Below are 15176 nucleotides of genomic sequence, written 5' to 3'. Positions count from 1 at the left end.
TAGTGGCATTCTGTTATTTTCTTTGTTGGGCCTGTCCTGCAGTAGGTGACTTCTGGGTACTCTTCTGGCTCTGTCAATTTGTTTCTTCACTTCTGCAGGTGGGTATTGTAGTTTTAAGAATGCTTGATAGAGATCTTGTAGGTGTTTGTCTCTGTCTGAGGGGTTGGAGCAAATGCGGTTGTATCGTAGAGCTCGGCTGTAGACGATGGATCGTGTGGTGTGGTCTGGATGAAAGCTGGAGTCATGTAGGTAGGAATAGCAATCAGTATGTTTCCGGTATAGGGTGGTGTTTATGTGACCATCACTTATTAGCACTGTAGTGTCCAGGAAGTGGATCTCTTGTGTGGACTGATCCAGGCTGAGGTTGATGGTGGGATGGAAATTGTTGAAATCATGGTGGAATTCCTCAAGGGCTTCTTTTCCATGGGTCCAGATGATGAAGATGTCATCAATATAGCGCAAGTAGAGTAGGGGCATTAGGGGATGAGAGCTGAGGAAGCGTTGTTCTAAGTGAGCCATAAAAATGTTGGCATACTGTGGGGCCATGCGGGTACCCATAGCAGTGTCACTGATTTGAAGGTATGCATTGTCCCCAAATGTGAAATAGTTATGTGTGAGGACAAAGTCACAAAGTTCAGCCACCAGGTTTGCCGTGACATTATCGGTGATACTGTTCCTGACGGCTTGTAGTCCATCTTTGTGTGGAATGTTGGTTTAGAGGGCTTCTACATCCATAGTGGCCAGGATGGTGTTTTCAGGAAGATCACCGATGGATTGTCGTTTCCTCAGGAAGTCAGTGGTGTCTCGAAGGTAGCTGGGAGTGCTGGTAGCGTAGGGCCTGAGGAGGGAGTCTACATAGCCAGACAATCCTGCTGTCAGGGTGCCAATACTTGAGATGATGGGGCATCCAGGATTTCCAGGTTTATGGATCTTGGGTAGCAGATAGAATACCCCAGATCGGGGTTCCAGGGGTGTGTCTGTGCGGATTTGTTCTTGTGCTTTTTCAGGGAGTTTCTTGAGCAAATGCTGTAGTTTCTTTTGGTAACCCTCAGTGGGATCAAAGGGTAATGGCTTGTGGAAAGTGGTGTTGGAGAGCTGTCTAGCAGCCTCTTGTTCATATTCCGATCTATTCATGATGACGACAGCACCTCCTTTGTCAGTCTTTTTGATTATGATGTCAGAGTTGTTTCTGAGGCTGTGGATGGCATTGTGTTCTGCACGGCTGAGGTTATGGGGCAAGTGATGCTGCTTTTCCACAATTTCAGCCCGTGCACATCGGCGGAAGCACTCTATATAGAAGTCCAGTCTGTTGTTTCAACCTTCAGGAGTCCACCTAGAATCTTTCTTTTTGTAGTGTTGGTAGGAAGGTATCTGTGGATTAGTATGTTGTTCAGAGGTGTGTTGGAAATATTCCTTGAGTCGGAGATGTCGAAAATAGGATTCTAGGTCACCACAGAACTGTATCATGTTCATGGGGGTGGAGGGGCAGAAGGAGAGGCCCCAAGATAGGACAGATTCTTCTGCTGGGCTAAGAGTATAGTTGGATAGATTAACAATATTGCTGGGTGGGTTAAGGGAACCACTGTTGTGGCCCCTTGTGGCATGTAGTAGTTTAGATAGTTTAGTGTCCTTACTCTTTTGTAGAGAAGCAAAGTGTGTGTTGTAAATGGTTTGTCTAGTTTTTGTAAAGTCCAGCCACAAGGAAGTTTGTGTGGAAGGTTGGTTTTTATGAGAGTATCCAGTTTTGAGAGCTCATTCTTAATCTTTCCCTGTTTACTGTAGAGGATGTTGATCAGGTGATTCCACAATTTCTTTGAGAGCGTGTGGCACAAGCTGTCAGCATAGTCTGTATGGTATGTAGATTGTAATGGATTTTTTACCTTCAGTCCTTTTGGTACGATGTCCATCTGTTTGCATTTGGAAAGGAAGATGATGTCTGTCTGTATCTGTACGAGTTTCTCCACCTGCTAATAGCTCATCTTAAGTGATCACTCTCCTTATAGTGTGTATGATAACATCCATTTTTTCATGTTCTGTGTGTATATAAATCTCCTCACTGTACTTTTCACTGAATGCATCCGATGAAGTGAGCTGTAGCTCACGAAAACTTATGCTCAAATAAATTGGTTAGTCTCTAAGGGGCCACAAGTACTCCTTTTCTTCTTCTTAAAATTGAAATTCCACTCATTTTAAAGATTCTGTCATACAGGTGGCAAAGAGATTTGGGTAAATGTGAGTTCTTTGACAATTGTAACTAGTATGCATAGCAGAATAAACAAGTTTAGTTGGTGTAGATAAACTGACCGTATGTTTCTGATCTTATGTAATAACAACAATAACTGTCACTTACATAGTAGATCTCATAGCATTTTATAAAGTACTATTATCCATTCCCATTTTATAAATGGGCTAAGTGAAGCATACAGATTTGAAGTGATGCAGCAAGTAAATGGCAGAACCAGGAATAGATCCCCCTATTCCCTGACTCCCAGTACTATAGTTGCCTTTCTGCTAGACCATAAAAACTTCCCACTACTTTGGTTATGATGACTAAACATGACATAGACATCACAAATGACATCCTAAATGTAGTTAAGGCACCTTTTTTCTTATGATATATCTGTTTCAAGTGGTGTGACATTATTGACGTAAACTGTGACCGTCTAGATCATCGTTGCAACCAGGATCCTATGGTTACACCAGTTCTTATACAGAGGAGGCCACATGGGGTGTCTATGGGAAGGTTGTCGTTTGCTGGTTATAATTATGCTGTCTGTATGTGTGTATCATTTTTGTATTTGAAGTTATGAATATTGTCTATGTATTTGTTTGATTCTAAGTAGCCCCAGTGAAGCATTTGGTCAGCTTTCTGAGAAAGGACTATTCTCAGTAAGTGCCCAATCAATAAACACTTAACTGACAATGGACTTTGGGAGACACTAGTCCACATCTGAGCTTTCCTTGGAACATTCAAACTAGCATGTAAACAATGGCGTCGGCCTGCAAAAAGCTGAATCATTCATAGACATCTGACTTGCCCAGGTGGCTGCAAACTACATCTTGTTGAGGGGATTTTACATAGAAGAACAAAGGGGTTTCCACCCACAAGAGAAAGACTATAAAAGGCCCTGGAAACCCCTCCATTTTGTCTTCAGCTGGCTCAAAAGATAGCCTCTCCACCCCAAAGAGATGCCTGAAAGAAACTGGAACAAAGGACAATAACTACAGAGGTGTAAGTGATTGCTGGACCCAGACTAGGAAGGAGTCTAGTCTGTCAAAGAAGCTTATTGAAACATCTCTGATGGTGAGATTTACCTGCATTTAGTTTCTTATTGTATTAGGCTTAGACCTGCATGTTTTTGTTTTATTTTGCTTGGTAATTTACTTTGTTCTGTCTGTTATTACTTGGAACCACTTAAATCCTACTTTTTATATTTAATAAAATCACTTTTTGCTTATTAATGAACCCAGAGCAAGTATTAATACCTGGGGGAGCAAACAGCTGTGCATATCTCTCTATCAATGTTAGAGAGGGTGAACAATTTATGAATTTACCCTGTATAAGCTTTATACCGAGTAAAATTGATTTATTTGGGGTTTGGACCCCTTTGGGAACTGGATATCTGGGTGCTGGAGACAGGAACACTTCTTAAACTGTTTTCAGTTAAACCTGCAGCTTTTGGGGGATGTGGTTCAAATCTGGGTCTGTGTTTGCAGCAGGCTAGCATGTCTGGCTCAACAAGAGAGGGTACTGAAGTCCCAAGCTGCCAGGGATAATGGGCTCAGAGGTAGTCTCAGCACATCAGGTAGCAGTCCCCAAGGGGTTTCTGTGCCCAAACCCATCACAAGCAGTATCTATAGTTAATTATGACTGAGCAATGGATAAGTCAATTACTGGCATCAAACTGCCTTTCTGTGGTTGGAAATGAAGGCAACCAATGTTGGACCTTAGGAAACCTTTAAATAATAAATAACATATGATTGGACAATTAAATACTGTAAAGGTTTGGACCAATGCACTGAGATGAAGAACCACTTAGAAACCAGGTACAGAAGCAGTCAATGGATATTTAAAGAGTAATTCTGTGAGAACAAATTTATTATCCTTTCAGCATTTCCATTTCCAGTCCTGGCTGGAACCCAGAATGGCACAATCAACAATTGCCCAAATTAACCTGAACATTAAGACATTAAAATGAGGACTATAGATAGGATGAAAAAGGAGAAAAGTTTAATATCACATAGAGTTTTGATAGGACTGCTAATAAATAGATTATGCATCTAAATGTAAGAAAAACAGAAGTTTGCACTTAACCATGAGATAATGAAAAACTTTAATTGATGCTATCAACTGACAAGACAGAAGAAAAGAATAGAAACACATCAACCACAATATGTGATCAATATCACAAGGTTGAAGAAAGTGACTAGTAGCAGGCCTTGTCATGATAGATTTAGGGACTTCCAAAGACCAATTTATAATTGTATAGTTGTGTATATACTAAGTTTATATCTATTTAAGTTGAAAAACATGTTGTATAAGATTTCTGTTGCAAAAGAACAGATCAGTTAAAAACAGAATAAAAGAAAAAAGAAATGAAATGGGAAGAAATTAAAAAGGAATGTTTTTGCAAATCTCTGCATGAGCTGAAACAAAAATCAACCCATTTAAAGATTGGTTTCAGTTCAGTTCATCTAAGACCTCTGATTTTACTGAGATTATTTTCACTGTTAAATCCAACATTTTTGGGGGAGATTGCATGGAAAATTGCCTGTATACAGAGTCCAGGGTCAAATTCAGTTCTCCTGTTGGGTCAAATTGTTCACTGACTTGTACTCAGTGCAGTGCAGCCCAGTTGAAGAGTTGCCCACACTGTAAATCAGTACAGACTCAGATATAGTCCATTGTCTTTAATGAGACTGTTCACAACAGAATTCATCTCTTTATAGACAAATGTGCAAATCTTGTTGAATTGAGTTCCAGTTTTTGGTGGATTTTCTTTTAAATCATTGTTTTTCACTTCTGGCTTCTAGAGGCTCCATATTATCCATAGGAATCCAGGCACTCTTCCAACAAAGAGTTAGCAGAGTGTTTTTTAACAATTTTTTTATACTCATGGTGTGTAATAAGAATTTTCTTCCAATCTTGTAAAAATGCAATATTGTGAACATTTGGACATCTGATGTGGTACCAAATTTCTTGGTCTACACTAGGTCGAATTTAGCTGCGTTAGGTCGATTTAAACACAACCAACCCTGTTCCTTCAACCTAAAGGGCTCTTAAAATCAACTTCTGTGCTCCTCCCTGATGAGGGGAGTAGCGCTAAAATCGACCTTGCTGGGTCGAATTTGGGGTAGTGCAGATGCACATTGATGGTATTGGCCTCCAGGAGCTATCCCGGAGTGCTCCATTGTGACCGCTCTGAACAGCAATTTGAACTCCAATGCACTAGCCAGGTACACAGGAAAAGCCCCAGGAACTTTTGAATTTCATTTCCTGTTTGGTCAGCATGGTGAACACAGCAGCACAGGTGACCATGCAGTCCCCCCATAATTGTAGAGCATAAAATGTTTCTACGCTCCCCCATCATCTCCGTCCCTGAGGTTATCACAGATTAGAAGGCAAAAAGAACGCACTCGTGATGACATGTTTTCCGAGCTCATGCAGTCCTCCTGCACTGATAGGGCACAGCTGAATGCATGGAGGCATTCAGTGGCAGAGGCCAGGAAAGAATTAAGTGAGCATGAAAAGCGGAGGCAGGACGCGATGCTGAGGCTTATGGGGGAGCAAACAGACATGATGAAGCATCTGTTGGGGGAGCAAATGGACATGATGAAGCATCTGTTGGGGGAGCAAACGGACATGATGAAGCGTCTGTTGGAGCTGCAGGAAAGCCAACAAGGGCACAGACCCCTGCTGCATCCACTGTATAACCACCTACCCTCCTCCCCATGTTCCATAGCCTCCTCACCCAGATACCCAAGAACACGGGGTGGAGAGGCTCCGGGCACCCAGCCACTCCACTCCAGAGGATGGCCCAAGCAACAGAAGGCTGTCATTCAAATACTTTGATTTTTAGTGTCACTACAATAAGCTTGTCCTTCCCTCCTCCCACACCGTACCCAGGCTACCTTGTCCGTTATCTCATTTTTTTTTAATTAAGAAAGAAAGAATGCATGGTTTCAAAACAATAGTTACTTTATTTCGAAGCAGGGAGGGTGGTTGGCTTACAGGGAATTAAAATCAACAAAGGGAGTGGGTTTGCATCAAGGAGAAACACACACAACTGTCACTTCGTAGCCTGGCCAGTCATGAAACTGGCTTTCAAAGCCTCTCTGATGCACAGTGTGCTTTGCTGTGCTCTTCTAATCACCCTGGTGTCTGGCTGCTCAAAATTGGACACCAGGTGATTTGCCTCAACCTCCCACCCCGTCATAAATGTCTCCCCCTTACTCGCACAGATATTATGGAGCACACAGCAAGCAGCAATAACAATGGGAATGTTGGTTGCACTGAGGTCTGACCTCGTCAGCAAACAGTGCCAGTGAGCTTTTAAATGTCCAACGGCACATTCTACCACCATTCTGCACTTGCTCAACCTATAGTTGAACTGCTCCTTACTACTGTCCAGGCTTCATAAGCCATGGGAGCAAGGGGTAGGCTGGGGTAGGTGCGACCGTGCGGTGCTGCCATCTGGGAGAGCAGCCTGAGGCAGAAGCCTACAGCTCGCATGATATTCCAGGCAGGACTAAATCTCCATGAGACAAAACTTAAAGAAGAGAATGACCTGGAGTCTCTGGCTCCCATTTGGTGCTCTATGAGGAGAATAGCCATGTCTGTCCAGGTGCCCCTGATTGACCTCACCGAGGTCTGCCAGGAGCATCCAGGAGATGTACGACGGCTATCAATCCTATTGCACCATCTGCCACAAAGGCAAGGAGCTGCTGCTGTGTAGCAATGAAGTACCGCGTCTGCCAGCAGCACCCGGGAGATGTATGGTGATGGTGAGCTGAGTGGGCTCCATGCTTGCCATGGTATGGCATCTGCACGGGTAACCCAGGAAAAAAGGCGTGAAACAATTGTCTTCCGTTGCTTTCACAGAGAGAGTGGGGGGGGGCTGACGACATGCACCCAAAACCACCCACGACAATGTTTTTGCTCCATCAGGCATTGGGAGCTTAACCCAGAATTCTAATGGGCAGCGCAGACTGCTGGAACTGTGGGATAGCTACCCACAGTGCATCGCTCTGTAAGTTGATGCTAACCACGGTAGTGAGGACATACTCTGCTGACTTAATGCATTTAGTGTGGACATATGCAGTCGACTGTATAAAATTGGTTTCTAAAAATCGACTTCTATAAAATCAGCCTAATTTCTTAGTGTAGACATACCGTTACGCTCATAAGTGTGCAGATACAAATATAAGAGAGGAAAAAGATGAAGAATAATATCACTTACTGTTTAATTAACTACAATGTATTTGGTTGATTAGCCAATAGGTTTGTCATATTGTTCATTGTGTTATATTATTTTTGGTCACAATTATGTTGCTTTAAGAGAGTTTAGAGTTATTACTCAGAGAAGGGGAGAGAGGGCTCTAGCATTCATTTTTCAAGTCTACTTCTTCGAGTTTCTTCTTCTAGAGCAATGTTTTAAGTAGATGTCACCAATCCCACTGTTTAATAAAATAAAAATAGTATTTAATAATAAACACTAAGCATTTACCACTACATAATACTTTGCAAACGTTAAATAATTAATCACTGTGGTGCATCTGTGTGGTAAGTTTTACTATCCCTATTTTACAGATGGGGAAAGAAAGACTACTAGGTTAACTGTTTTTTTCCAAGGTTACTCTGTGAATCAGTGACACAGCTGGGATTGCATAATACTGTATTGTGCTTAGATCTTCCTTGCCCCCCTCCCACCGCCCAAATCTCTATTCTTCATTAAATCCTAATAGGCTTTAAAGGCAAAGAAGCAAATACAATAAATTTAATCTCCTCTTATGCTTCAAGAAGGACAAGAAGGCCCAAATTTTAAAAAGACATCTAAATTAGGCATGCAGAAATGTAAAAGAGAAGAGAAGCAGTTAACTTTACAATGAAAACAAGAAGTTCCACACAGAAAAGCAGTTATGCACACAAGTTAGTATTTGCAGTCACTTTTTTCATGTGTCCAAATTCACATATGTTTCAGGAACAATTTAGGAGTCCAGTTTTGAAAACTTGGCCTCAATTGCCCAGCACAGAGACACTTGAATGGCTTTTGAAAAACACAGAAATGCATTTATAAGGCAGAGCTCTAGCCTTATACAAATACTGAAGTATTTTCCAGGAATTGGCCAAAACACTCTGAATGCTATTATAATATGTAGGGTAACATTTTCCAAAGTTCCTAAGCAGATTAGATTCCTAAGATCAGTAGGAGTTAGGCATCTCACCTGCTTCGGCACTTTTGAAAACCACAGCAGGCTCCTATTTCTCTCATTAGGCGCCTAAATGCCTTTAAAAATCTGACTCCTAGCCACTTTTGAAAATCCTCTTGGTGCCTATCTGCATCTTTAGGCCCTTAGATACCTTTAAAAATCTACCCTCAAAGTCACATTGAGCTAGACCCACTAAGAGATTTAGGTACCTAAGTCACAAAGTTTAGATCTTCAATACCTGCTCAGTTGACACCTAATCCTGTAGGCATCTACATTTTCATCAGTAAAGTCCCTGGGTACCTACATTTCTGTCAGTGCTCATTCACAAAGCTGCCTAAGGCCTAACACCACCAAGCTACATGGCACCTAGCTCATGCCTAAACCCAGCAGGATTCAACACACTAGATTTTCCCCTGCTTATCCTGCCTGATCCAGTAAGCATTCTCAGAGAATGGCTAACCTGCACAAAAGACAGGCAAGGAAACGGTGGTGAACCATATCCTCCTTTTACATAGCACTCACCTTGGGGACCCAGATTCAGATCCTTCTCTTCTTGATTTTCAGGAGGGACTTGAACCCAGGTGAGTGTCCTAGCCAGTGAGCTATAGGGTATTCGGAGCTGGCATCAAATGCTCCCACTGAAGCTGTTCCACTATTATAAAATACTTTAATTAGTCACTGGGCCACAGAGAGCATGAGAATGCCTCTATAGCCTAGGGGTGAGCATATTCTCTTGGAGACCAAAGTTCCAGTCCCCGCTCCAGGAAATATTTATACAAAGTGGAATAGCCTTGACAGGAGAGAAAACCCAACCCTAGAATACTGTATAAGCCACTGGTTAAGGCACTCAGCTAGGAGACCTGGGTTCAAGCTCTGGCTCTGAATCAGACTTATGTGGGAATCTGAAGCTAGGTCCTGTGTGAGAGTGCTAACCTCCACCACTATTCATTGTGAGAAAGGGTTTAGACACCTAAATCTAGGAGCAGGTTTGTGGCTGTGAATCCTGAGTGGAGATAGGCACCTCCCTCTAGCCTGGGGTTTAGAGGCCTAAGTTCCCTTGTGAGGCAGAAATTAGGACCTACCCCTCTCCTTGGCATTTCCCACTGGCTCTCTTAGGCAGTTCCTTGCTCAGCTTGCTGGCTTCTTTGAATCTCATTCCAAGACACATTTCAGAGTAGCAGCCGTGTTAGTCTGTATTCACAAAAAGAAAAGGAATACTTGTGGCACCTTAGAGACTAACAAATTTATTTGAGCATATGCTTTGGATACAATTAACTTAGGCTCAAATAGAGTCTGGGAGTTGATGGGTCATTACACAAAGTAAAACTATTTCCCCGTGTTTATTCTCCCACCCCCACTGTTCCTCAGACATTCTTGTCAACTGCTGGAAATGGCCCACCTTGATTATCACTACAAAAGGTCCCTCCCCCCGCCCCTGCCCGCTCTCCTTCTGGTAATAGCTCATCTTAAGTGATCACTCTCGTTACAGTGTGTATGGTAACACCCATTGTTTCATGTTCTCTATGTATATAAATCTCCCCACTGTATTTTCCACTGAGTCTGATGAAGTGAGCTGTAGCTCACGAAAGCTTATGCTCAAATAAATTCCAAGACACCTAATTCTGCCCACCTAACTCTCTTGCATAGAGAGCCTGGGCATCTCACTCAAAGCTGTGAATTCTACCACATGACAGGGTGCCTAAGGTTAGGTATTGCAACTCTGAGCAGAAACCCCCTTTGTGGAGATAGTCCTTAGGTGCTTTGGGAAATGATACTCCCAGTGCTTTGAACCAGTATTGAAGAATGCCACAGTACATTTGAAAACGGTGAGTACACTTATCTCATGGAAAAGGATAAAGTAGAGTAAGTTAATTTAAGTTAATTCGCAATGAGTTTTTAATCAGATACTACTAAAGTGATGTTTAACTTTTCTGCAAACTGTGTTAATTGTCATTGGAACAGATCCTCAGGTGCTGTAAATGGACTTCAGTGGTGCTACCCTGATTTATACTCTATCTAGTCCTTAATTTTTATAGTCCTTCCCTGTTCCTTTTGCCTTCATCTTTCTTTTTAAGACCAACAGTATCTGTCTATTGACAGTTATATAACATTGCAACTGGGGAATTAAATTAAAAATTTAAATCTCAGGAGATAATGACTCCATTATGAGAGATGCTGCTTAGGCCTCATCACGAATCAGCAGGAGCTGATGTTAAATTGGAATAAAGACTTAATATTGAAAGGTGACTTAATAATGTTATACGAGTATATGTGGGGGTAAGGTGTTGGGGAAAGGGAAGATATGAAGTAGGAATCCACTTGCTTTCAGTACAGTGTTATAATAAAATTCAGAGGAATAAACTAAAATGATAAAACAGATATTTAACCTGGGTCGTAAAAAATAAATGTTTCATCCAAAGTCTTGTTAAAATATAGAAGAGTCTGCCAAGGGACATAGTTAAAGCTAAAAGCATCAGAGAATTTTAAACTGATAGAGAGGAGTATTTGTAGTCTCATCACATTTTGTGATATATCTGCTGAAAGCCAATTTGAATCAGTGATAGCCAAAAGGCAGCACATGAAGTCCAAGAAGTCTGTAGTGAAATACAGGCAACACCCCTGAGCACTCCTCCCTAATTTCAAAGATGAACTTGGTACCCAGCTGTATCAATGTTGGATATGGTACCTTCCTGTTGAATTGCTGCATATTTTAGCACCCGGTAGATTCTGGGGGGTTCCAAATCCCATGTGATACCAGATTGTGTGACATCAGGCCCTGCATATCCCAGATTCTTGCATGATCTGATGCACAACACTTTGCTTATGAAGTGGCACATCAGGGCCCAATAGATATGTATGGACCTCAAGATCAACTATGTAGGTAAGGAGGGTTCACCAGAGATCACTACACAGGAAAAGGGGTAGGAAAATGTAAGGGGATGCCTCTCATGGGTTTTGGCTCTAGGAGGGAGTGATCCAGCTCACTGCCTCAATCTATATCATATAAATGCTCTCAAAGTTTCAAGGCAAATAGGTGCTATTTATCTTTAAAAGAACAGCTCACTAGAACTACATTATTTTGCATCTGTCTGTTATTATTCTTGTTCTTGACCTTTTAGATCATTAAATCACCTCCATAGCACCACACATTAAAGAGAAATATTTTTGGAGATAAAGGGGACGAGATACAAAATGCATGTGTAGGCCACAATGTCAAAAACATCCCACATTACATGGTGCTGCTACACCAAAACCAAAAGAAATGTTTTCAAGCACTTGCCCACCTTCTAAAAGCCTTTAACATTGTTATTGCCACCAGAGAACTGATGTCTCTTCTTGCTAACTGGAAAATACAACTTTATAACTGCATTAAAAAGCTACTGTGAGACAATGATCCAGAGATGTGTCTAGAAGCATTTGTCAAGTCATTATTTCACTGTGTGGCATTATATGCTTAGGGCACCTTTCATGACATGGACAAATGAAATATTACATCTGGATGGTCAAGGATACCTACAAAAATAACAATAAGAAAACTTGAAGTGCCTTTTCTTTCAGGATGTTGCTGTGGTTTTGAGAGGGAGCAAAAGGCTTTAAAGAAGGTGAGTTGCACTAGGTGGCTTGGATCTTATGACCCAAACTTTTTTGAATGAATTTCAAGTTTAGGCATCAAGGACCAATAGGGAAACAGTAGGATCAAGTTAAAACAGAAGTGTATAATCTTTCAGTCTCATGGCAAGTAGTTTTGAAAACTTGAATTGAAACTTAACTAATTAAAATGAGGAAACAGATTTTTACCCTGTGGGGTGAAACGTAGAACAAACGGCAGATAAAAAAACTAACAGATGACATGTTAAGCCCTGTGCAGGTACCACCTCTGCATCTTCACAACAACACTGAGGGCCCAGTCCTGCATTCCATACTCATGCCAAACTTCTGAAGTCAATGAATCAAGAAAATACAGGCTCAGACTTTTGATTGTTTGGCGTCATCATTTTGCTGCATTTATGCTAGTTTTAATTAAATGCTAATACAAAAGACTTGTGCTATAGGGTAATTAAAAGAACAAGGCTTACCTTTTTCTGATTTGCTCTGCCTGGTGAAAGGAATGTCACTAATGTAATTCATTTCCTGTCGTGTACCCACTGGCCTTCCCACATTAAACATTGCAGCTCATATCTTTAACAAAAAAAAATTAAAGACATGTAGAAACACAAACCTCTCTTAACAATTGAACTTCTGTTAGGAGAAAAGATGACATGACATAACAGAGCAGAACAGGTAACATGCTGCTTCTTTCTTAATGAAAAATAAACTGGTTTGATTGTTACTGATGTAGATAGTGGAACTGCGCTGAAAGGTACAGAAGAGGCTAGGCAAAAGTATGATTGACCTGAATCTTTTATGTAGCAATTGATCATGCTCAGGCATCAAAAGAGCTGTCTTATTATGCTGCTTGTGACAGATTCCAGGGCTGGCAAGCAAGCTCCTTCAGGATCTCACAGACTTTCACATGTGAATCAGGCGATGAAGAACATGTGAAAATCACACAAGACTAAATTCACAAAAAGAAAAGGAGGACTTGTGGCACCTTAGAGACTCACAAATTTATTTGAGCATAAGCTTTCGTGAGCTACAGCTCACTTCATCAGATGCATTCAGTGGAAAATACAGTGGGGAGATTTATATACATAGAGAACATGAAACAATGGGTGTCACCATACACACTGTAACAAGAGTGATCAGGTAAGGTGAGCTATTACCAGCAGGAGAGCGGGGAGAGCGGCGGGAGAACCTTTTGTAGTGATAATCAAGGTGGGCCATTTCCAGTAGTTGATCAGAAGGTCTGAGGAACAGCGGGGTGGGGGGTGTGAAGGGGAATAAACATGGGGAAATAGTTTTACTTTGTGTAATGACCCATGCACTCCCAGTCTTTATTCAAGCCTAAGTTAATTGTATCCAGTTTTCAAATTAATTCCAATTCAGCAGTCTCTTGTTGGAGTCTGTTTCTGAAGCTTTTTGTTGAAGAATTGCCACTTTTAGATCTGTAATCGAGTGACCAAAGAGATTGAAGTGTTTTCCAACTGGTTTTTGAATGTTATAATTCTTGACGTCTGATTTGTGTCCATTTATTCTCACAGATCTTGGGAGACAGGCCAGTCCTTGCTTACAGACAGCCCCCCCAACCTGAAGCAAATACTCACCAGCAACCACACACCACACAACAGAACCACTAACCCAGGAACCTATCCTTGCAACAAAGCCCATTGCCAACTGTGTCCACATATCTATTCAGGAGACACCATCATAGGGCCTAATCACATCAGCCACACTATCAAAGGCTCGTTCACCTGCACATCTACCAATGTGATATATGCCATCATGTGCCAGCAATGCCCCTCTGCCATGTACATTGACCAAACCGGACAGTCTCTATGTAAAAGAATAAATGGACACAAATCAGACGTCAAGAATTATAACATTCAAAAACCAGTCGGAGAACACTTCAATCTCTTTGGTCATTCGATTACACCCTATACTGGAAACCTACTGACCGCTATGCCTACTTACATGCCTCCAGCTTTCATCCAGAGCACACCACACGATCCATTGTCTGCTGCCAAGCTTTATGTTACAACCGCATTTGCTCCAACCCCTCAGACAGAGACAAAACATCTAGAAGAGTTCTATCAAGCATTCTTACAACGACAATACCCACCTGCTGAAGTGAAGAAACAGATTGACAGAGCCAGAATAGAACCCAGAAGTTACCTACTACAGGACAGGCCCAACAAAGAAAATAACAGAGCGCCACTAGCCATCACCTTCAGCCCCCAACTAAAACCTTTCCAATGCATCATCAAGGATCTACAACCTATCCTGAAGGACGACTCATCACTCTCTAAGGTACCACAAGTCCTCCTTTTCTTTTTGCGGATACAGACTAACACGGCTGCTACTCTGAAAGAAGACTAAATTGTGTCCCTCCTCCCCCATAGGGAGGACCAACCCCATGTGGGTGCTCAGTGGGAGAGTTAGAGAGAAAGAAATTTTCTCCTCATGTAGAAAAGAGAACCAGAATTTCGACTCTGGGTACTACCAAATAGCACCTCCCTGGGAGAAAAGAGGGGCAAGGAGCAGGCAGAGCTATGGTTCTGTTTTTTCTATGCATCAGTCAGCACAGCCAGCCAGCCAGCTGAGGAGCAGGAGAAGAGATGTTTTAGACAGCATTCCCTCCCAACCTCCTAGTGCTGTCCCTGATTATAGTGCAGCTCTGGGCCCCGTGGTGTTTGCATAATCAAAGCCAGAGTGTCAAATGTGTGACAACTTGAACAGATGAGAATAAGGAGAGTGTGGATTAATCCCTTAAGGTATGGCTTTGTCCCTATATGAATCTGAATAAAGTATCCATACAGAAAGGAAAATACAGGCGAAGCCATTCCCTACATAATTGTGGGAAGATTGTGTCTTGCTATGTTCAGGCACCTAAACTTAAGGAGGGGAGAAGTCAAGTGAACTGAAACTGGAAAAGAGATTCAAGTGAACCCACTGCAAACCAAAACAAGTAAGCTTGGCATTGGTACTGCTCTGGTTTAGCTGTTTGAGCTAGACAGGGATCGGCAACCTTAGGCATGCAGCCTGTCAGGGAAAGCCACTGGCAGGCCAGGACGGTTTGTTTACCTACAGTGTCTGCAGGTTCGGCTGATCACAGCTCCCACTGGCTGCAGTTCACTGTTCCAGGCCAA

The sequence above is a fragment of the Lepidochelys kempii genome, chromosome 4 (assembly GCF_965140265.1).
Source record: "Lepidochelys kempii isolate rLepKem1 chromosome 4, rLepKem1.hap2, whole genome shotgun sequence".
NCBI classification, from domain to species: Eukaryota; Metazoa; Chordata; order Testudines; family Cheloniidae; genus Lepidochelys; species Lepidochelys kempii.
This window is presented reverse-complemented; position numbering follows the sequence as displayed.